Source organism: Mercurialis annua, linkage group LG2, assembly GCF_937616625.2.
Source record: "Mercurialis annua linkage group LG2, ddMerAnnu1.2, whole genome shotgun sequence".
NCBI classification, from domain to species: Eukaryota; Viridiplantae; Streptophyta; class Magnoliopsida; order Malpighiales; family Euphorbiaceae; genus Mercurialis; species Mercurialis annua.
Window position 1 is genome coordinate 16,919,659 of NC_065571.1, and position 24,066 is coordinate 16,943,724.

At 33.3% G+C, this 24,066-nt stretch overlaps 2 long non-coding RNA genes across 2 annotated transcripts; one reads left to right on the forward strand and one right to left on the reverse strand.

Moving 5' to 3' along the window:
- Positions 1–16,566: 16,566 nt before the first annotated feature.
- Positions 16,567–19,269, reverse strand: LOC126670269 (uncharacterized). Its single transcript, XR_007638699.2, has 4 exons — positions 18,999–19,269; positions 18,809–18,885; positions 17,146–17,219; positions 16,567–16,743 (listed from the first exon to the last, which is right to left on the reverse strand). It is a non-coding gene; the product is annotated as an uncharacterized LOC126670269 (long non-coding RNA).
- Positions 19,270–19,476: 207 nt separating this feature from the next.
- LOC126667060 (uncharacterized) lies at positions 19,477–21,291 on the forward strand. The gene is made up of 3 exons (XR_007638066.2): positions 19,477–19,731; positions 19,819–19,883; positions 21,198–21,291. It is a non-coding gene; the product is annotated as an uncharacterized LOC126667060 (long non-coding RNA).
- Positions 21,292–24,066: the final 2,775 nt, after the last annotated feature.

Sequence of the window (24,066 nt, forward strand, 5' to 3'; positions counted from 1 at the left end):
AAAATACTTTTTACTAAGCAGTTCTAAATCTAGAACAATTCATATAGTGCATCTTGTGTTTTTTTACATAAGGAAATTAATTATTTAAATAAATTTATGCTTGATGAATTGATGCAAAAGTCTTTTTTTTTTTAAAAAGAGCAAATTACGCTAAGGTCTTTGAGGTATATTATAATTAATAGTTTGGTACCCCTTGTTTTAAAAGTCTATTTAATGGTACTTCAGTTTTAATTCTGTTAACTATTAGGTCCCTCCGTTAATTTCGATGCTTATTTTCAAACCATTTGGTACCCCACCTTTAATTTTGTGAACGATTTGATCCCTCATTTTTAATTTTTTTAAACGATTTGATCTCTCTCTTTTAAACAATTTAGTACCCGAGTTTCAATCCGCTAAATGATTTAGTCCCTTAAATTAACAGAATGATTTCTCAGTTAAAGGAATTAAAATTGAGAGACCATTAAGTAAACTTTTAAAACAAGTGGTATCAAACTGTTAATTATGATATACCTCATGAGCCTTTAAGTAATTTGCTTTAAAAAACATAAAGGAACCAAATCTCAGTTTTTTCTAAAAAAACTCCAAATGATATTATCAATAGATCTAAAATATAAAAATGGGTCGGTCTAGTGTTTAGCGCTGGACCGATCTAGCTTCATAATATCCAAGTATTTTGATGGCTTAATAAAATAAAAATAACTTCTTATCTCAATAATTGGTTCAAGCAAAAGTACTCTACACCTTTCAATATTTAGAAACTTAACTCTCATGAAAAAAAGAGAGTGAATGCACTCTTCTCATACCAAATTAACTAATATGAGTATATTTAATTAGTTAAACACAATTATTATTTAATATACATATTTTTTAATAAAATTAATATACTATAAATATTATATATTCAAAAAGATAAACATTAAATATTTTAGATTTTTTAATATCAATATTTAATAAAATAATTATTTTTAAATTATTAGATTTTTTAATTTAAACTTTTTAATTTAAATATTTATTACTTTTATTAATTTATAATTAAAGTGGCCCATCTTATTAAACTTTTAACCGTCTAAACATACAAATATTTGATTGATCCATAATTTTTCTTTATTAAATTGAAATGCATTGTTTATAAATTTAGTTATCGAAAATTTCATCATTTTATCCGAATAATTCAACACGCATAAAATATAATATAATTTTTTTATGGCTTAATTGCATAAAAAATCATAAACTTTCGCGTGTTTTTGGTATTTAACATAATCTTTTTTTTTGGCATAAAAAATCATCAACTTTCATTTTTTGGCATATTTGTCCACGAGATGTGAAACGGCGCCGTTTTACGCTAAAACGGCGTCGTTTGCGCTTAAATTTTCAGAGGAGACGCTTATGTGGACGAATATGCCAAAAAATGGAAGTTGATGATTTTTTATGCCAAGAAAAAAAGATTATGTTAAATACCAAAAACATGCGAAAGTTGGTAATTTTTGGTGCAATTAAGCCTTTTTTATTTAAATTTATATTAATTATCAATAATTTATAAAACCAAAAATTGTAAAAAAAATAATTTCATAAAAAATTAAATAAACAACAACAAAAGAAATTCGGCCTGCGGCCGCCGAAGGAGCAGCGAACTGCTGCTTCTCATATGAGGAGGGACGGTGCTCCTTCTCATGAGAAGGAGCACTCCGCTGCTCCTCCTAGATGAGAAGGAGCACCGCTTCTCACTGCGAAGGAATAGTCGCTGCTCCTTCGGTAGGTTTCAGAGGTTTGACGGAAAAGATTTTAATTAATTTTTTTAATAAAATTTAAAAATTAATTAATAATTATGCTTTATTTGAATATTTTTAAAATTGAAAGATTTTTTTATATTTTTTCAAATAGGAAAAGATACATATAATTATTATGATTTTCTAGACAACTAATTCGAATGCTAACAAATTTCATAAAAACATTGAATTCAGATTCGTTCTTGCTGACTGTATAGAAGTATGGGAAAATCTACACCAAATCATTGATATATCTCTTAGATACAGTATTTCTGACAGCTCTATCTGGACTATCTATAGAATAGTTTGTAAATACAATTTTACATCACCCTGTATATATATATATATATATATATATATATATATATATATATATATATATATATATATAACTCAAGAGAATAATAAAATCCGATTTAATTAATTTGACAATCAAAAAAATATTCTCAATTAGTACTATTAGATATCAGTATATGAAGAAAATAAATCAATTAAAGCAGTATATACTACATAGTAAAAATGGAATAGAATAGGCATGCAAACGTGAAAAATTGACGTTTGGGAGTATTGCACCATATGATATAAAAAAAGAAATTTCAAATAGTCTCATTCCAATAAAATCTTCCTTTTATTCGTCGATGATCCATTACATGCTTCAGTTTTGCTATATCCAACAATTATCAATAAATAAACTTAAAATTAATAAATTTTAAATTAAATCAAAATCATAAAAAAATTGAACGCGTATTGAATTATTTGGATAAAATAGTTTATTATAAATTATTAAAAATAATGTAAATTGAAATTGAAATATAAAATATTTAAACATATATTTTACTTGAATTGAATATAAATATGCTAGTGGTTTATAAATATTCATATTTAGTATAAGAGAAATGTAAGCTTAATTATTCTAAATTTTTCAATTTAAATATACCTCCTTTTTATTAATTTATAATAATATATTTTATCCGAATAATTCAACACGCGTCCTTTTCTCCAGGATATTTTCTTTAACTGAAATTTGTTATTATCAAGTTTACTTATTAATAATTGTTAGCTATTCAAGCAAAATAAAGGGAATAGAAGTATATTTTCAAAAAAGCCTAAGTATTTTTATCATAACTCGCTTTTCCAACGTCAGATTTAACTTATTCATATGTTCATAAAAAGATAGCTCGAACACCTACAACATTCTTGGAGACAGCCAATTCTGATTCAACCCGGAAAGGGATGAAAGTTCCCTTGAAACAGCTGCATGTGTACAGTTTTGATAAATCTGCATGTACCCAGTCCGAGTATGTAATTCATAAATCGTTTTTCCGACGTTGGATTTCATCGATTCAAACTTCCATGGAAAGGTAACTCGAATACCTACAACTTTTATGAAGACGTACGCTCCATATTCGTCCTCTAAAAGAGACAACATCTCCCTTAGAGTTGTTATATGTGTGGAGACATTGTCAAATCCACGCACTATCGCTAGAACTATCCCGTAAATTAAAATTTTACACATGCATATATTTGTATATATCCAGCTCTTTTTACAAAAGGTAGAAGAACTTTCCAAGACCATCCCGACTATTTATGCCAGAACGTTTTTCCCGACCTCTAATTTAACTTATTAATAATCGGTAGCTATTCAAGGAATAGAAATGGGATTAAAGTATATTTTCAAAAATCAGCCTGAGTAATTTTATCATAACTCGCTTTTCCGACGTCGGATTTAACTGATTCAAACGTCCATGGAAAGGTAACTCAAATACCTACAACTTTCATGAAGACATCTGATCCGGTTTTAACTTGAAAAAGGGACAAAAGTGCCCTTGAAGCTGCTTCATGTGTACAGTTTTGTGAAATGAGTATGTACCCGGTCCCAGTATTTAATTCATGAATCATTTTTCTGACGTTAAATTTCATCGATTCAAACGTTCATGGATAGGTATCTCGAGTATCTACAACTTTTATGAAGACATCCAATCCCGATTCGACCTGAAACATGGACGAAAGGTCCCTTGAAGCTGTTGCATGTGTATATCATGGTGAAATCTATATATATTCAGATTGTTTATCTATTTCATAACTTGTTCTCGCGACGTCAGATTTTATTTCTCAAACGTCCCTGGAAAGGTAACTCGAATACCTACAACTTTAATGAAGACGTCCGCTCTAGATTCGTCATCTAAAAGGGACGAAATCTCCCTTCAAGTTGCTCCATGTGTGGAGACATGGTCAAATCTACGCACTATCGCGAGGACTATCCCGTAGATTAAAATAAACACTTGCCTTATCCGTATATATCCAGCTCTTTTTAAAAAATGTAGAAGTATCTTACAAAACCATCCCGGCTGTTTATGCCATAACTGTTTTTCCCGACCTACGATTTAACTGATTCAAACGACCCTAGAAAGCTAACTCGAATACCTACATTTTTTGTGAAGACATCAAATTCTGATTCATCCTCAAATAAGGATGAAATTGCCTTTGAAGCTGCTACATGTGTAGAGGCATGGTGACTCTTCACCAAATAACATATTTTTGTGATAAAAATGTTTATAACTCCACATCAATTGCATTCCAAACTCCATAGAGAGGGGGATTTATATGCTTACTTTGTTCACTTGTCCCCATTAACTAAATATTATAGACATGGGCATGGTTTATTATTATTTATAATTTATATATGTTCAATTATTTTAAAGGGTTAATGTCATAAAAATTCACCAACTTTCCACGTTTTTTCATTTTAATCACGCACTTTAAATTTTCCCATCTTTATGCACGAATTACCACTTTTTCTCAAATTCATGCACGGTGCTGAGGTGTCACGACCCCATTGATGTAAGAGTTAATTAGAGAAAAAACGGGAATCACCCAAATTGATTAGACAAATACGGTGCTAAGTTTAATTTTAGAGATTTTTTATTTTTTTTATTTTTATGCTTTCTGTTTTTGACAAATACTCTCTTGTGTTTCATTCTTCAATTAAAAACAGAAACATTCAGTGCAAACCCTAACATAACCAGCCAAGCGGCTTCCTTCGACGCAATCCTTCCGCCATCACAGAAGCAAAGGTCGCCTTCTCCTTTCATTACTAGGTTTTCCAACATAATTTAAATTTCTTCGCCGGAAATCGCACTCCGCCATCACTGAAGCAGCCAAGCGGCAGCGGCAAGGCGCCGGTGGCGGCGGAGGCGAAGATGAAGAAGCGCGGCGGTGAGAATGGTTTTCATAGACATATTTCTTTCTTTTAGCACCTCAAGACGAAAATGGGAGAATTCTCCATGATTGATTAGATGAGGAAGCTTCCATAAAATCACAGCCACTTCTATCTCATCATTACTCTATACATGACTAATACTGCTGCTCTGCTCCATTTTTTTGTATTATTTTTTAAAGTGATGGTTAATTTCAACTCTGTTTCTTGAGTTTTGTTGGGTTCATTGTGGAAGTTGGTGGTAGATTGTCGTGGATGTATAGATAGAATCAATGTTCAGCCTGCACCCTAGGTGTTTGAAAAATGCTTATGAGAATTGTAATATTTTTGGGTGTTGGATAACTAATGGTTACCATTGGGTAAACCGTTGGATAACTTTGTAATAAATTTTATTTTGAATATATTATTAATAAAATCGTTAGTTAAATGGTTGTCGTCGCCAGAAGTGGCGGATATGTTGTGATGAAATTTATTTTATTGCTATTTAACCAATCGTTAGTTAATTGGTTTTTCTTTTGTGAACGACGGTGGTGATGTGGTGGTGGTTCAATTTTTGATGTTGCACTGCCTGCACTCTAAGGGTTAAAGTGCAAATTAGCCACTTTAAGGACTAAAGTGGACTTTTAGCCACAAACTTTCGAAGGTAGTTGTTATTACTATATTTTCTTTAGATAAGAAAATAATATCGATTATTGGTATCGATATTTGTTAAAATGAAAATTGGACGGAAAAGTAATAGAAATAAGTGTTATAGCTCAAATTGGAAATTGAGCGTTTTTAACCGAAGATTATTAAAATAAATTATCGGAAATAAAATAATAAGTTATCAAGAAAGTATTATTCTTTTGGATATAAATAATACGGAATTTAACAAGATCGAATGATTAAAGGATTAGTGGACTAAATTAGACGAAAGAAAATTTAAAAAGTTAAGTTTGAGGAGGTGGCAACTTCAAGGACTAAAAGAGACATTTTGTCCACTTAATATCATCATCTACTGATGAATTTTCATTCATTAAACACATTATTTGCATCAAAGAAAAGAGTGAAGCCTGTAACCCTTATTCTCCAAAATTCTTCAAAATTCAATCCTCCATAACTTTTTTGTTTCTCGACGAAATTGAATGAATCTTGCGGCTACGGAATGAGAAATGATTACCTACAGATCTATGGCTTCAGTTCGAGGTAAAAAATTGAATTATTTGGTTGAGAATTGAGCTGAAAGTTTCGGTTTTGGTAGTGTTTTGGTTTTGGTTTGCGGATTTTTGCGTGTTGATGTTCATAGGGCTTTGGGAGCTATGATTATGGAATTTTGATGGTTGTTCATGGAGGAACTCATTCGGCCAAAGGGTTATCCCATCAGACTTTCGGTCGTGAATTGATTGCATTGAGTGGAGTTTTGGTTAAGTTTGAAGTTGAATTTTCTGGTTTGGTGTTGAATTGATGCTGTCTATAACTGGAATTTTTCGAACTACTTAGAGATTTATTTTTGAGCTGGACATTTTATATGTTCTAGGTATATGAGTGTAGTTTGTGTATAAAAATATTCAGAATTCAGTACTCTGATATTGAGATAAAAATTAAATTGCACCTAGTGCTCTGTTTGCAATTTGTGTAATGCTGCTGCTATAGGTTAATTATTTGAGAACCTTAAACACATTAGTTTGGCATAATTTTTCGCATACACTTAGAAATATATGTTATATAAGTTCCATAAAATTTGCAGAGAAAAATATGACTATTTGATAGGTTAACTGAATAAATATTTGGCTGTACTCGATGTAGGCAGCAGTGATGGTTAGGCTGATATGTATATTTGCATAGACAAGTGGAAAATGGTTTGAAATGAATAGAATAAGTTATTTAGAGATGCTTTGATTGAGGTGTCAGAATTATGTTAAGCTTATAGTTCGGTATCAATAGGTTAGTCTTGTTGCGTAATAAGTTTCGAATTGAATTGACAGTTTGCAGAAATGTCCTGCAAAATAGAAATATTGCAAGGGCAATATCTCGAGCTGTATAAGTCCAAATTAAGTTCCGTTTGTTGATAAATAAACTTAATTATGTTAACTATAAATGTTTAAGTTTAAGGTTTTTCTAATTCGAACTCTAAACTACTCATATAAGGCAGAATATTTTGGTGTGTAATCTGCCCTGCTGTTTCGGGTTAGCTCAAGGTCTTAACTTCCGAGCTAGTTTTCGGCACCTTTGGGTGTGCTTCTGTAATACCCCGTAAACTTAAAGGATTAAATTATTCCACGTAAGGAATAATTTATAGGACCGGGAGAACGTAAATTAAATTTAAGGATAAATTTAATTTATAATATCTCCGGAAATATAAAATAGTTATAGAAGTTAAAATATAAAATTTGGATATTTATATTTTAACTAACGGGAATTAAGAAATGCTTATAAATTAAAATAAGATAATTTATAAGTCCCGTGTGAATATTTTTGGAGTCAATATTCACGAAATATTTTTAGAAAGTTACCCCTAAAATTTTATAGAATTTGGAGATAGAAATTTTATTAAGTGGGTCTAATTTAGCCCTAATAAGTCTTTAATGATTTATTAAAGATAAAATATAAGTCCCGTGTATATTTTTATTCTAATTACGAATTATGAAATTCGTGGTTAAAATTTCATAAAATTTGGAGTTCGTTGTCCGTTTTAGTTACGGACGAGTATTTAAGAATTTGGGTTAAAGTAACGCGTGAACACATAGGGACTAGTTTGGCTTTTAGCCAAACTATATATAAAAACATTTCAAATGAAATTTTTCATTGGCAACAGAAAACCTAAACTTAGGTTTTATAATACAGAGAACGGCGACGACGCACATGACGGTAGGTTCGACGATTTCGATCCGATTTCTCGTTTCTAACTCAAATTTTTTCGGTAATCCATTAATAATCGAAGTTATAACCGTTATTTTGAATTTGGATATATAGAAAATGGATTATATTCGAATATATAACAGTTGGCTTAAATTGCTAAAAAGGTGAAACGCTTGGTTTTGTTTTGTAACGTTTGAAAATGTTTGGCTTAAATTGCTAAAAAGATGAAACGCTTGGATTTGTTTCGTAACGTTTGTAAATGTTTGGCTTAAATTGCTAAAAAGGTAAAACGCTTGGATTTGTTTCGTAACGTTTGTAAACATTTGGCATAAATCGCTAAAAACGTGAAACATTTGGATTTGTTTCGTAACCTTTGTAAACGTTTGGCTTAAATCGCTAAAAAGGATAATCGTTTGGATTTGTTTCTTAACGTTGATAGCGGAAATGGATAGATTAGTGTTTGTATTGGTGTTTAGGATCGAAAAGTGGCGAAAGCCCGGGAAATCGAGTTTCCCGGGACTGTGCACGACTGGTGCACGAACGTGCACTTATAGTGCACGAATGTGCACCAGCCATGGTGCACGACCGTGCACCAAGTGCACGATCATGCACTAGCCTGGGTGCACGAACGTGCACCCAAAGTGCACGAACGTGCACCAGGCAGCACGACCGTGCACAGGGTTGCACGATCGTGCTGCCATGACTCGAAGGGGGGAGTGTATTGGGGCTTTTCGCCCTAACTTTCGACGCAAGTAATTGTCGAACTATGGATGATTTAAATGGACTTTAAACCTTAAACCTGGACGTTCAAAGGATTAAAAGAACTTGGACAATTAAGGGAGTTCGATTAATTAAAACATAGAGATGTTTTAATTAGGTCCTCTATTAATCAAAAGTGATTAATAGTTAGAGGACTATGAGTTGATATCGAAAATGAGTATAGACTAGATATGTTATATGTTTAGTAATGTCAATAGAGAGTCTACTCTTTAGAGTTGGAATTCTTGTTTCAATTGTGTTTAACAATTGTTTTCTAACTAGATCCGACGAGCAAGCAAGCTACCGGACCAGGAGAGTAGAGGGTGAACGAGAACTGTTTTGTGGATAACGGTTTTGTGAGTTCGCATATTTACTTTTGAATATTGATGCCAAAACATTTATAACTAAAAATGTGTTTGAAATTGCATTGCATAGAGTCGATTTGAAACCAATATATAGATCCACTGGAACGTGCTCTCTATTGGGCAACAATAGAACTGTGTGATCACCGGTATTAATAAAACATTGCATTGCATACTAGTTGGGTTCTTTGGCCAGATGCTTGCAAAGCGGCCTAGACCTAACAGGTTATCCTGGGGAGCCAGTAATTCAATTTACGGCCCAGCAAACCTTACACAGAGATAAAATGATTGTGATAACGTGAGTTCACATTTCATCCTGTGTTAAACAAGAGAGCACGAACTGTGACATTAATCACAGTTAACCAAATGGGGTCTCTCTTAGGGTTTCATTTGGATCGGTTATTTGGCTGCACAAAGTGCGTTTACATGCGATTTCTGCTTTAATTAATATGCTTGAGTAACTATGTGAATTCACTCATATTTGACACCCGTTGATTTCCCTTTTCACAGGTAAATGATATTTTGACGTGACAAGACTTCCAATTCTTTCTCCGGAAGTTGTAACTAAATAAAGGTCACTCTAGAGCTGCAGAGTAGTTCTAGCTCCGAACAGTAGTTCAATTGTAAATGCTTAAACTCTGATATGAAACTACTGTCAGTATCATTTTGGGACCAAAGCATGTTTTTGTAAAAAGGGCTTTTGCCAGTTGTTTATAAGAAACCTGGTTTTGATAAAAGCTTTGTGATTAATTAATTGGCATGCTTAAACCAGTTACTTGATGTGATAACTGGTTTGCACCGCTGGCATTGTTTTCGGACAGGGTTGTGTCAAGGTGTGTGCAGTGTACACGTATTACCCTGAGTCCAGAAATGCAATTGCATGGTTTTGATTACACGTTTATCTAAAGGTTTTCAGTTACTTTCGAAAAGAGATTGAGACCTTTTATGTCTTCAAAACGCGAAAAGTTTTTACTGTTTTTCCTAGGCTTGCTACCGGTTTCGGAAAAACCATTCCCATTCCCTAGCGCCGGTCTCGGCACGAGTTTCTAGGCGGAAATCGGGTCGTGACAGCTTCTTAGTCCGAGACCTAAACGAAAGTTGTAGACGATGTTCTGAAATTTAAGAATGTCGATTTCGTTTAGGGGTCGGACTAATTTAGTTGAGCATTTTGAATGCTGAAATAAAGTAGGAAATAGTTGCTTGATGAGTAAACTATACTTAGGAATTTTATTAATTAGTAATGCTATCGAATTTGCGTAGATCGGACGAGCGACCATCGATAAGGCTCCAGGAAAACGGATCGACATATTGCCATGCTTATTTGAAGAATTTGGATAGAAAGTGGTGAGTACACTTTAAATTACTCGCTAATATTCGTAAAGCTATATGAATATTTTTATGTTTAAATGTATGTTTTTTTTTAAATGTCTATGTATGTATGTTTTGAAAATGATATCTTATCATAATGAGTTATTATTTTGACAAAAAAACATAAATGTTAAAGTACCGGGGACGGGTAAAGTAAAATAACGTGAAGCGAACCAAATACAAATAAGAAAAGTATAGTACATTCCTATATGTACTAATAAATCGAATATCGAATAATATACAAGTATCTGATCAAATATGAATAAAGAAATATAGTACATTCATATGTACTATCAAACATAACAAATACTCATACGTGCGTGTGTTCTAGATGTATGCTTGTAGATTGTCATGTGCATGCCATGGTTCATAAAAGACCAATACAACATAACGAAAAATACAAAATCAACTAGAAAACGTAAAATGAGAATTTTACTATGGTACACCCAATAATAAGAAATGAGATATAAGATTGAACTCGGTAGAATTATCCCGGGACCTGTATCTCATTCATTCTCGATAGTACTCGGGACTCATATGAAAATAAAATCAAGCCTAATACATCGAGAATTTATACGAAATAAAATTGCGAAGCAATACGAAACAAATTTTGCTATTAAATGTCAATAGGAATTATATGAATCAATAGTTAAGTTCAAAAGACCTGTAGGGTGCAGAGTCCGAATACAGACACGAGGTTAAACTCGGTTGAACTATCTTGGGACCCGTGTCTTTGGAGTTAACTCGGTTGAATCATCTCGGGACTCCTATCGATCGATCGTTTGGGATTGAGAAATGGTACTAGTTAACTCGTTGAATTATCTCAGGACTGTACCATATGGTTGTGGTTAGCTCGGTCGAACTATCTCGGGACCCAACCATGAGGATCAAGTCACAAGAGGCTCGTCAATGATTTAATTCGACTTAGAATCATGATGATAAAAACTAAGATTTAGGATTCGGTCGAAACTAAGAAAACGAAATGAGAAAAGAAAAACATCAAAATATAATAAGAAACAAAGATGTATATAATATGAAATGTTTATGAAAGATGAAGTTAAATAAAGAATATATGTAGTATGATTTGAAAAGAATGTTTCCTATATAAAGATGGTTTTTCAACGGTTTTAACCTTCTGTGATATTGCGTGTAATTTTGGTGAACCCACTCAGTGTTATACTTACCCGTTGCTCCTCCCATTTTTCAGGGATAGCATAATATGATTTGGAGATTCAAGTTTCCTAAGTTCTAATTTTCGGAAGTAATTTGTACAAGAAGAAAAAAGAAGATTTTCATTCTAGCAGTTCGCAGTAGTCTAGAATCTGTTAACTATACTTTTGTTTAAAGCGTTTAACTCTGATATTATTTATAAATGGGGTCACATGTATTTTAAAATATGAAATATGATTTGATTTGCGAAAAATTTACACAGTTGTTTAGGCTTGCTACAGGATTTGGAGCTGCCACTCCCATTCCCTAGCGCCGGTAGCGGCTCATAAATTTGGATCGTGACAGATTTAGATTTTATTTGACGGTTGATGTTGTGGTGATGAAAACGGAGGGGTTTGTATGATTTGGAGTAATCTTCCTTATTCGGACATGAGTCCTATTTAGGAAAGTCTTCCTAAATAGTCTCATCTTCCTAAACTAGAGTTTATCTTCCTAAGTTGGAGTTTGTATCCAAATAGGTAAGATACTCGATAATATTCAGTAGATCTGGTAATTCATCCGAATCCCGGGTCGACGCGCTTTGTCTGAGTCCTCAGGGATTCGGTATTATTCCCGTCGGATAAGTCGAGGCAGATCCTATGGATTCGGCCAGCTGTTTCGTATGTTCTGGTCCTTCAGGTGGGAGTCCGGCATCGTCTGAGAGTGGATCTCCTGCGACTTGACTCCATTGTAGTTAAGATAGGATACGGTATCCATCAGTTAGGATTGATAAAAGGTTAATCACCTCAAAAACTACCGACCTTTAAATTTTTTTCAATAGCACCACGACCTTATAATTTCGTCAATTGCACCTTATTTCGTAATTTTACGATTCAATAGCACCTTAAAGCGTCAAATTGAACTCTTTTTCTTTGGATAAAGTTCAAAACAAATCTTTTATATTTTTCAAAAGTTCTAAATATCATATAATGTTTTAAATTATAAATACAAACCATCTTTTACACAAAATTAAAAATAATTAATTAAATCAATCAAATCCGACGCCGCCTCCTCAAATCCGTCGCCCACCTGCTTCCGAAGAGGAGCTGTCCGTCTTCCATGGAAGACGAACAACTCGTCTTCCATGGAAGACCAGCAAATCTGTCGGATTTTGATTTAATTTTCTTTTTTAATTTTGTGTAAAAAATTTAATGGAAAAAAGGATATGTTTGAATGTATTTTAAGTTAATTTTTTTTTTGAATTTAGTCAAGTAGACAAAGACATAAAATGATCCTTGTATATTTTTGTTTTATAAAATTTAATCATTATAATGATTAAATTACATTTTTTTTTAAATTTAGGGTGCTATTGAAACGTAAAAATACGAATTAGGGTGCTATTGACAAAATTAAAAGGTCGTGGTGTTACTGGAAAAAAAAAAGTAAAAGTCGGTAGTTTTTAAGGTAATTAGTCTTGATAAAATTTTCAAAAGTTTATAATTGGCTAGTGCAATTTTAGGCATACGAGTGATTTTTTTATTTTTCAGTCAAAGGGCTTTTTGAAGTGTTATCCCAATTCAATTATTTTGGTCATCATATACCTCTGCAGACCTTCTGACTTATCCCTTCCTACCTGGCCTTTTGGCACTGCCATTTCCCGTTTTTAGATCAGTCAATCATCACTTTTCTTTTTGAATGTTTCAAAAATTTCTATAGCAAATGTTTAATTCTTTTTGAGATCCAATCACCATGTTAAAATTATTTAAATTAAAATATATTATTTATATTATTCCAAAAATTTATAAATATAAAGGGTATAAGTCCAATTTAAACAAAGATTATAATTGAAACAGAAATTACAAAATGAGTTAATATTATTGATTTTCAATGTTTAGACAACGATCGAAGTTTATATTTTCAATGATTAAATCTATAAATTATAGTGTTGAAGTTAGGACAAAAATAAAGAGGTAGATGTTGAAAAAAAAAGGAAGATGGGATGAAAATGAACAAAGGATTAGTTAACCCCCTTAACTTGGTCCGAAATATTAAAAAGAATTAAATTTATAAACCGAATCATTTAAACCCACACTAATGCCAAACCGGATCGGTTTCCCCATCTGATAAAAATAGAGAGTGAGATATTTAATTTCACCTAATAAATTCTAATTAATCTTACTTATTCCTAATTAAACCTCTAATCATATCTCTAATTGAAATTTTAAATTAAAATCCTAATTAACCTAATTAAGTCTAATTAATCTATTTATATTTGGTTAAACGTAATTAGCCCAAAAAATTGATTTAAATAAAACAACACTCATATTGTTACCGTTGTCAACTTTATATAGACGATGGTTCGTCGAAAATAAACCATCTGGATAAATTTTTGTCTCAACCAAAACAAATCAAGGTGGAAAATGAACCAGCAATGAATGTTGTACATCAATTGTAGGTTGTTTTTGTTTAGGGTCGATTATAAAAATGAGAACTAAACAACGAAGAAGAAGAATATTATGAAAATAAAATTAAAAAAACAAGTCCCCAACTTTTTATTAAAATTGGATATAATATTTAAATTTATAAAATTACAAAAGAATAATTAATATTTTAAACAAATCAACTGTCAATTTCTAAATGGAATAAATATTAAAAATTATTAAAAATTAGTTATTATTATTTTTTAAAAGTGTGTTTCACTTTCGGATATGAAAAGCTTATAAGAGGAATTTTATAAGATTTGTCATTAATTGCAAGTTGAATTGATTTATATTCGCGATTCGAGAGTTTTTTGATATTTTATGCCAATTTGATGAAGTGAATTGTGCCAATTTGATGAAGTGAATTGTGCCAAGTTGTTAATGTGGGCCTAGTTTGGATGGTTAAACCGTCTTTAAGTGCATCAAGAGGTTGTGGGTTCGAACCATGTTTCCATAACTACCAAACTAACAATCGAGATTTAAAAGAGTTGATTGCCATCTTTAATAAAAAAAAAATTGTGCCAAGTTGAAGAAAATTCACAGTTTCTTATTCTCTCTCTCACGTGATTTGATGATCATTGTAGGGTAATGAGTCCCATGGTTATAGGATTTGCGAACAAATATATAAAAAAATGACCGTACTCTTACACAAAGTGAGGATCCAAACTCCAAAGTTGGATAAATTCTAAGTTTGCAGGAACACCACACGATAGTTATAGAGATACATCAATGCCTATTTCTTTTCCCCTTTCTGCCTCTCACATGGCAATCAGTCAGACCTTCGTAGTTTGAAAAGAACTCTATTTTAGTACAGGAATCCAAATTCATCTATTATTATTTGTCTACATAATCAGCTATTGGTCGGTTTGAATAAATATAAAACACTAAATTGATATGTAGCGGCAAATTTAAAAGATTGAATCGTAGTTATAGCAAATAATAATTCATTCAATCTAAATAAATGGCGGATATAAATCTAAAAAATTGAACTGACCCTATAACCATAGAACTTTATGGGTCAATTTGATGAATTATATGAGCTGCAGAAGATTATGTGTAAAAATTAGAATCTACGGTTCTAAAAGTCTTTTTTGACATTTTTAAATAGCAAATCGGCAATTATGCTACTCTTTCAGCATAGAATTAATTAAGAAAATCTTAGCTGAGAAAAATTGACAAATACTCTAAATGTGTGAAAATATTGTAAATTTTACTAGAGGAAAAATGAAAGTTGACAAATAAAATTTCTAACTTTATTTTTGTACAAATAACATTTCAATTATAACAAATACGGTGAAAAGAAACTAAGGAAACCGGTTGCTACTTGATTTAAAATCTCCTACAATATCTCAACCTACCATAAACCGAAATATTATGTAGAATCTTTAAGAATCAATGATTATGATATCAATATATTTAATATTTGATTTTCATGTATAATGGAAATTACCTGATTTCTTATAACATAACTTCAGTTTTTCATTAAAAAAAATGAACCAAGTTTTTCAAAAAACAAAATTGAACAAATTGAATAATAAACTACAATACTGCAAAAAGAAGACAATCATCAACACATTATTTGAAAAAGATTAGTCTTTTTTGCAAAATTTAAAAAAAAGTGGTCTACGATTAGCTTATATGATGTATTGTAATTGGTGAATTTCATGTGAACAAACAATTTGAAACATGGGTGATTTGAAAAAATTGTGATTTGAAACAATAAAAAAAACACTGATACATTGGAAAGTTGTTTTGTAAAATGGTGAATTGCAAGCTTGTAGAATAAACATAAAAAGACATTATTAAAGCAATTTCGTGCATAAATTATTTAAAAAATAATGCAATTTGAACCAAAAAAATAAACTGCCTCTGTAAGTTTGTCATACTCATTAACAGAAAATATGAAATTTGTATGTATAATAGCATCAGTTAACTAATAGTTAACTAAAGGTTAACCTACATTAAGATTAACAAATTTTATATATTATTAACGCAGGAATGACCACATTGAAGATTGTTGTTTACTATGACGGATTTTGGGATGAAAATCTTAACTACTCAAATTTTAAGATCAAAGGTATTTTAGTTAAATATGATGCGGATTTTGAGACTCTGAAATCATTGATTTATGGTGTATTGAAGGTTAACTATGGAGAAACTGAAATAAACATCAAATATCAGTTGGAACCAAATCAGCAAGCTGTGGATATAGATGATACTGAAAGCCTTCGATTCTATATTGAACTTAAAAGAGATGATATAAGAATTACACGTTTTCCATTGTGCATCACAACTAGAAGGTATGAGATGCACAACTTCAATGAAATTAACAATGAAACTGTTGACAAAATGAATGAAGACACAAATGAGAATTCATATTCCAGTCATACTGTCACGATCCAATTTCATGAATCGTGACTGGCGCTAGGGTATGGGTATGGTCGTACCAAAACCCGTAGCAAGCCTCGCGGAAATCAATTAAACATTTAAACCTATAGAAAACTGCTCGGGGGCAACCGAGACTCCAACCTAAGTCTAGCAATTATATTACAGTTCTCATATAAATAACTTAAATATCTGAAATGTTCAATAGCCAGCCTTAAATATAATTATAAAATAATCCAGAGTGAACATGCCAACAATAAATAATCGAGCAAACTGATGATCCAAAGTGTAATAACAACTGTGATACATAAACTAGTTCTACTGCGGTCTAAGAGTTCGAAAACAGTAACTAGTTTAAATAACATAAAAACCTCCGAAGAATAAAATAATCGGAGTGGACCAGCTTTCAAATCATAAACCTGGAAAATTTTGGGAAAACAACGGGGTCAGATATACTGAGATGAGTTCGCAATACTATTTACATTTATTAAGTTTAAGACCCTTAAATCAAAACGTTTTATACTAATACAATATGATTATGGAAAAATAGTATTGAAATGATTTTAGCGTAAGTATGACATAGCATACTGAAAAATAAACCCAGAGTGGACGGGAAGAAATCCTCGTCAAATTACCAGCGTAAGCAAGACCATAGTTTGCCGATCCCAGAGTATATACTAGTGCACACAGTCTCGATACAAGCCTATCGAGTAGCTCGTTTCAATCCAGATCCATAATCGCTTAAAACAATTCAAAAATATTTATAATATTAAAATATGATGCGGTACTTAATAAAGCGGTAAATAGCACTACAAACTCACTGCTTGCTAATCCACGTGAATCTTGGCAACCAGCTAACCCTGCGTAGACTCCGAAGCACGAGCAGTCGACGGGTCTAAAATAATATATAAGTTAAAATCCATTCAACCCCTAACTCTAAGAATACTAGACACCACATAGGACTAGCACAATACCGAGTCAAGCATAAACGTAGCCAGAATAGAATGAACAATTAATCACGTAATGACCCGAGTCAAAAAATGAACCACAACGAGTAACACAATACTCAAATAAATAAATAAGCCAAGTCTATTGGGTTTCCGCTTTAAAATCCGTTCCGAAAAGTATTACTTAAATAATAAATAAATAATAACTTAATCAATTTTCTCAAATATTGGGTTAGCCGAATTACCAATAACTACCAAGCTACCTCACATGTCGGGTGACCCAAGTCTAACCCGACCCAAAATATTTTATCAAAATATAAACCAGAGTTTATAATTCCCAAAATCACTTTGATAAAATAAGTATAATCATACCCAATTATAAACCATAGTTTATAATTATAAAATCAACTTGATTAAATAATAAATCAATATTTAAAACGGAACCCAATAGCTTTAACCTCAAGTAACTCGAGTTACAATCGAAAACTCTAATCATTTTAAGTTTATAAAAATTTAGGGACTAAACTGTACTTTATCCAATTAGGGACTAAACAGTACTTTAGCCAATTAGGGACTAAACTATACTTTAGCCAATTTGATACCCGAAATCAAATCAATTACTCGCTCTCAATTTATTAATTTATAATTCAATCAAAAGTCCAAAAGTTATCCAATAGATAAAACTTAACTTGAATAAGTCTTTTAGAAACTTTAGGGGTTAAACCGCAATTTAGCCAAATTGACATTACAATTAAAATCACATATAATCACCCGAGTAATTATATTTATTTAAGTTATAAAAATTCTAACGTATTCAAATCGTCTATTTAGAATCAAACGAGTTCAAAAGTTATTATCAAATAATAACATAGCTAAAACAACTTGAGGGATTCTATTGATTTAACCAAAACAATATAATGATCAAGTGGCCAATTGATAAATTGAAATTAAATCCGTGATTTAAAATCAAAAACCAGTTAACAAAGTAAGGGTGATTAACTAGATTAATTCTTAAAGGACCAATTGGTATAAACAAACAATTTTAGTGACTTTTGCTCACACTTAGCCATCACTTTGCAAATTACAGAGACAAACAAATTCAATTGCTCTGGACACACAGAGACCCGCCAAAAACAAAGCCAATTCAAATCTAAAAACAAAATCATGAAAATAACCCAAAGCTTATACCATATCAATTATCACATTTCAACAAAGACCAAATCAGAGACATGAATAAATAAGTTTAAGCAACAAGGAAGTCACAATAGCTCAAACTTAACCATAAGCTAACTTATCAAATTTGGAACAATGGCCGTCGATGAATCATGAAGAACATCAACGAATCGGATCCAAAACCAAGCATCAAGCAAGGAGTTGATCACAACGTATCAATGAGGGCAGTCATGTTGTAAGTACAACGCATAATACAATTGAGGAATCAAGAATGTTAGTCGACAGAAACAAAAAGAATAGCAGCCCAAGAAAATCATATAGAAACGATAAATCGACGGCGCCTTAAACAAATTGATTTACGTACCGTTATACGAAAACAAAGATGAGAAACGTAGAGGCGTGAGTCTACTCTCACGGGGACGAGACGGATCTGATTTCGATCTAAAATCGGCTACAAACGGATCAAAATACGAAGAGATCGATTTGGAATCAAAACAGTAAATAAACATTAAAACGGTAAAACGGCGGCGACCAATACGGGATTGTTTACGTACCGTTCAATGAAACTAAAGAGCAAAGTCATAGAGAACCGAGTCTATTATCTCAAGGACAAAACGGTTTTGATTTCGATCTAGAAACGAAGGAGAACGATCAAAATTACGGAAGTGCCGTCAAATGTTAAAACTGAAATCAAATGAACTAAAGGAGCTTATCGGACATCGACCTTTGGATGATGATTGCAGCTTCATTTTTCAAAGAATGAGCAAGGGAATGGGGGCTAGGGTTTGTTTGTAGTATGGAGAAGAGATTAGGTTAAAAGTTAGGTTTTTAAAGTGATTCTAAAATAGAGAAAAATGATGCCCAAAAAGTCCCTCCGTAATACCCTGTATTTATTTTTACGTTCCGCCGTATTTATTGTGTAATAATAATAATAATAATAATAATAATAATAATAATAATAATAATAATAATAATAATAGGAAAGTACAATATTAAACCTTTAGGCCCATGCTAGTGTTTTAAATTTTGGCCCAAGTTTGCCATACATTTGTTGTTCTTTTTCCTTAGCAGCAGTGCTGCATTTTTTCCTTTTCCCTTCTTTTTGGTGCCTCAGCCTTTCTGTTCCTACATTAACGCTTAAACGTTAATCACGTTTCTATCAACCCCATTTATATCTTTTCTATTTCTTTTTCATCAACGTATTATAAAACCTAGCCGTCTCTCGAACTCAGAAACGCTTTAAGATCAACACATCCTTCTCTTTGTTCATCAAGCACGCTAGCATTGGTAAGAGTTCACGTTTCTTATCATTTTAGTCGATATCATATGCATCGTTCTTAACCCACGTCTAATTCGTTTTAGCACCAATCTTAGGTTTGTCACTTCGGTTCAACAATACACATCATCTTCTATTATCATACGCGTTGGAAACGAATTTGGTACGTAAAAATCTATCCGTCCTTCGCCGTTTTGTTTCGACGTTGCTGAACATGCTTACTGCCGTATTCTTGTTCCTATTGCTGTTGTTCTTGCTTATTTTGATAGCTTGATTTGCTTGTGTAAACTGTCACGGGCTAACCGTGTGGTGAGAGTTGTGTTTAGTCGCCGTACGGTTCATCGTCACTTTGAAATTGCTCACTGCCGTTACTTGGTTATTGTTGCTTCGGTTTTCTGAGTTCTACTAGGTGATTAGGGTTGTTCTTATTCTTGAATAATGTTGAGTTTTGGTTAGTATAGGTTATTATTAAATCATTATTTTTTTTGAATGTTAAGGTCGGGTTGTTTCTGTGTTAATGGCAGTGTATATAGTTTATGAATATGTTGAAGATGATGTGGTGGCAATTAGTTATTAGCTGTTTTGATTTGTATTTGGATAAAAGTTCTTTTTAATCATTGAATTGTTCTTGATTCCAATTTGTTGGAGGGAACATGTTTGATTGGATAAAGAGGATGGAAAAATAACTCCTATGATCACCCACTTGTTTTGCCTAAATCAATTAAATTCCTTAAGTTAAATTTTACCTATTATCATTATTTTAAAAATAGTTTTTGTATTTCATTTTGATTTATAATTAATATATTATAATTGATATTTATTTTACAAATTAGGTTAATATAATTACTCGGGTAATTATATTTAATTTCAAATATCAATTTGACATGTAAATTGGCTAAATTATAATTTAGCCCCTAAACGTTTTTTTAAACTTATTTGATTAAGTTGTTGGTTATAACTTTATATTTTATTTTTAAATTATAATAACTATATTAATTCCGAATATCAATTTGGCATGAATATGGCTAAATTACAAATTAGCCCTTGAACGTTTTTTTAAACTTATTTAAGTAAGTTTTTGGTTGTAACTTGGGTTACTTGAAATTGAAGCTATTGAGTTCTGTTTTAATGATTTATTATTTTATCAATTATTTTTAAAATATAAACTCGGGTTTATATTTGATAAACGTTTTGAGTCGGGTTAGACTTGGGTCACCCGACAAGTGTGGTTAGCTTGGTAGTTATTGGTAACTCGGCTAACCCACTATTCGAAAATTAATTATTATTTAAAGAATATTAAATAATATTTTAAAGCGAGAACTCAATAGACTTATATTAATTGGGCTTTATTACCTAATGGGTATTTTTGTGTGTTCTGGCTTGTGTTATTCCGACGTGTTATTTGTGCTAGTTCTATGTGGTGTCTAGTGCTCTCTAGAGTTAGGTTCTGTTTTTAATAATTATTTTATTTGTCTAGACCCGTCTATTGTTCGTGCTCCAGAGGCAAATCAGGATTAGTTGCTTGCCGGTATTCACGTGGATTAGCAAGCAGTGAGTTTGTACTTACTATTTACCGCTTTATTAAGTAAATTGTTATTTTAATATTAAATATATACTGTACGTATATTTCGAACTGTTTTTATATTATGGCTTCTAGTTGGAACATGCTACCTAATGGGCATCATTAGGACTGCGTGCGCACCGGTAATGATCTGGGAAAGGTAATTATGGTAATGTGGTAACTCGGTGTGAGCATAGCTCTCGGGACCAAGTAGAGTAACTCGGTGTAGCTCAGCTCTCGGGACTCTGTTATAAGTGTGGTCAGTGGTAACTCGGTGTAGCTCAGCTCTCGGGACCAGACCTATTGGATTATGATTATTATTTAGAATTGTGGATTAGGGTTCCAACTATTATTCGTAATATCGTTATTAAATGTTTTAAACGATTTTAAAGGTTTTTCACTTAATAAATGTAGATAGTGGTATAAACTCATCTCAGTATATCTGACCCCGTTGTTTTTCCCAATTTTCCCAGGGTTATGATCTGAGAGAGTCTGATGATCTCCGCATTTACTTTTCCTCGGAGGTTCCATTTATTTTAGTAGAACTGTGAAAATGTTTTATTCTTAGACCGCAGTAGTAACTAGACGTCTTCATTATTATTATATTTTTGTCGGATTGGTTCGACTGGTTTTATTGCTTTGGCATGTTATATCATTTAATTTAGTTTATGATAAATCTATTTCAGACTCGGAATTGGATAAGCATGTTATATTAACTGTTGATTATTATAACTGCTAGATTTAGGCTGAAGTCTCGGTTGCCCCCGAGCATTGGTTTTCTGCAGGTTATTGTGTTTATTTGTTATTTGAAAGGCTAGCTACGGGTTTTGGTACTACATTACCCATACCCTAGCGCCGGTCGCGATTCATGAAAATGGGTCGTGACAAACTTGGTATCAGAGCTTTGGTTTCAAACCAAGGCCATTGCTTTCTATGTGTTTACTCTGTTAAGTATTGTTGTGTCTTAGGAACTACTGCGGATATAGGTTTCTGTCATGTCTTTTTAAACGTCATCTTTTGATTTTAAAACATTCTGCCTATACCAATAGGATTGCGTCGAGTCAGTCATTATTTGTTGATTTGATGCTGTTAAATGTTAATTTTATTTCACTTGGGTGAACATTTTATTGCTGTTGATTTCTTGGGAAATCCTATATGTTGCTTTTTTTGTTCATACTTGGGTACGAAATATCTGTTATTTAAATTGTTGTTGTTCAATCTTAGGATATGGACAACGTTGTTCGTACTCGTGCTCGTGCTGCGGCAGAGCAAGAAGCTGTGGCCGATGATGCGATTTCCATGGAAGTCGATCAGAACGTGCCACCAGTTCAGGCTAATGCTGGACGTGGTCGAGGTGGAGGTGCTGGCAGAGGAAGAGGTGCTGGTAGAGGCAGAGGAGCTGGTGCTGGTAGAGGTGGAACTAGAGGACGTGGTGCAGCAGGTGTTCAGGCACCGAATGTGCAGCAGGCACCAGAGGTGAAACATGCACCAAACATGCAAGTGTTCGACTTCACTACCTTCTTGGCTGGGATTGTCGAGATGCAGAACAACCAGGCTCTTCTGCAGAATCAGTATACTGTACTGGGTCAGCTAGCGCAGCAACAGCAACCTCAGGCTGGTGTTGTAGCTGGTGTTGGTGGACTTGCTGGTGTCGCTCACATTCCAACGGACAGAGAGTTGGTGATGATCTACTTGAAGTTGAATCCGACTTCTTTTGATAGTACTGGGGATGCTCTTGACTTTTTGGAGGAATTTGAGTACAACAGTCAGAGGATTCAAGCTTCTGGTCGTCAATCAGTGATGCTTGTGGAGATGTCGCTGAAGGGTCCAGCTAAGGACTGGTATCGCGATAACATCAGGCCAGTTATGGATACTTTGTCTTGGGCTGATTTTGTGATCAGGTTCAGAGGTTACTATCTACCCTTCTCTGTTACTGAGAGTTTCAGAGAAAAGCTGCTAAATTTGAAGAAGGGGGATAGATCAGTGACAGACTACACTACTGAGTTTGTACGTTTGGGGCGGTTTGCTACAGATCTACAGGGTGATCAAGAGCGAGTGAACGACCGTTATATTAGGGGTTTAGGCTCGGAGTTTCTCCCTTTGCTGATAGGGACAAACATGGAGTTTGCACGGTTAGTGGATAGTGCGCGACGGATGGAGAATTCGATGGTTCAGTTTGGAACGATCTCTGACCCTTTCCAGAATCAAAAGGGAAAGAGTGATCTTCCTAGTGGGGGGCAGCAGGCCCCAGTGCAGCATAGTAGTGGGAATTTCTACAGTGGCTCTTCTCAGGCCAACAGGGGGAGTCGACGGACTCACAACAAAGGGAGGCATAGTGCCAGGAGTGCTCCGTACAGTTCCAGTAGCAGTGGGAGCAACCGTGGTTCAGGACGCGTGTACAATGGTGGATCGAACATTCCGTTCTGCCAGAATTGCAGACGTAGGCATTATGGTCAGTGCCAGTTAGCTCCTGGAGGTTGTTTCACTTGTGGCCAGCCGGGTCATTTCTCCAGGGAGAGTCCGACATCTGGACAGCAGACGTCTAACTCCAGTGTGGCGCAGTCATCTTATCAGCAGCAGAGACCTGCGTTTACACAGTCTGTAGGGTACTCTCAACCTGCAGCATCTTTTGGTGGCCAGCGGGGCCGTGGTTCTGGTGGCAGAGGTTTTGGTGGCCGTGGTAACGGCGGTAGAGGTTCCAACGGTTATGGTGCTGGACAGAGTTCGCAGCAGCAGCCGCAGGGTCAGGCTAGAGTGTTCGCACTTACTCCTCAGGATGCGCGTG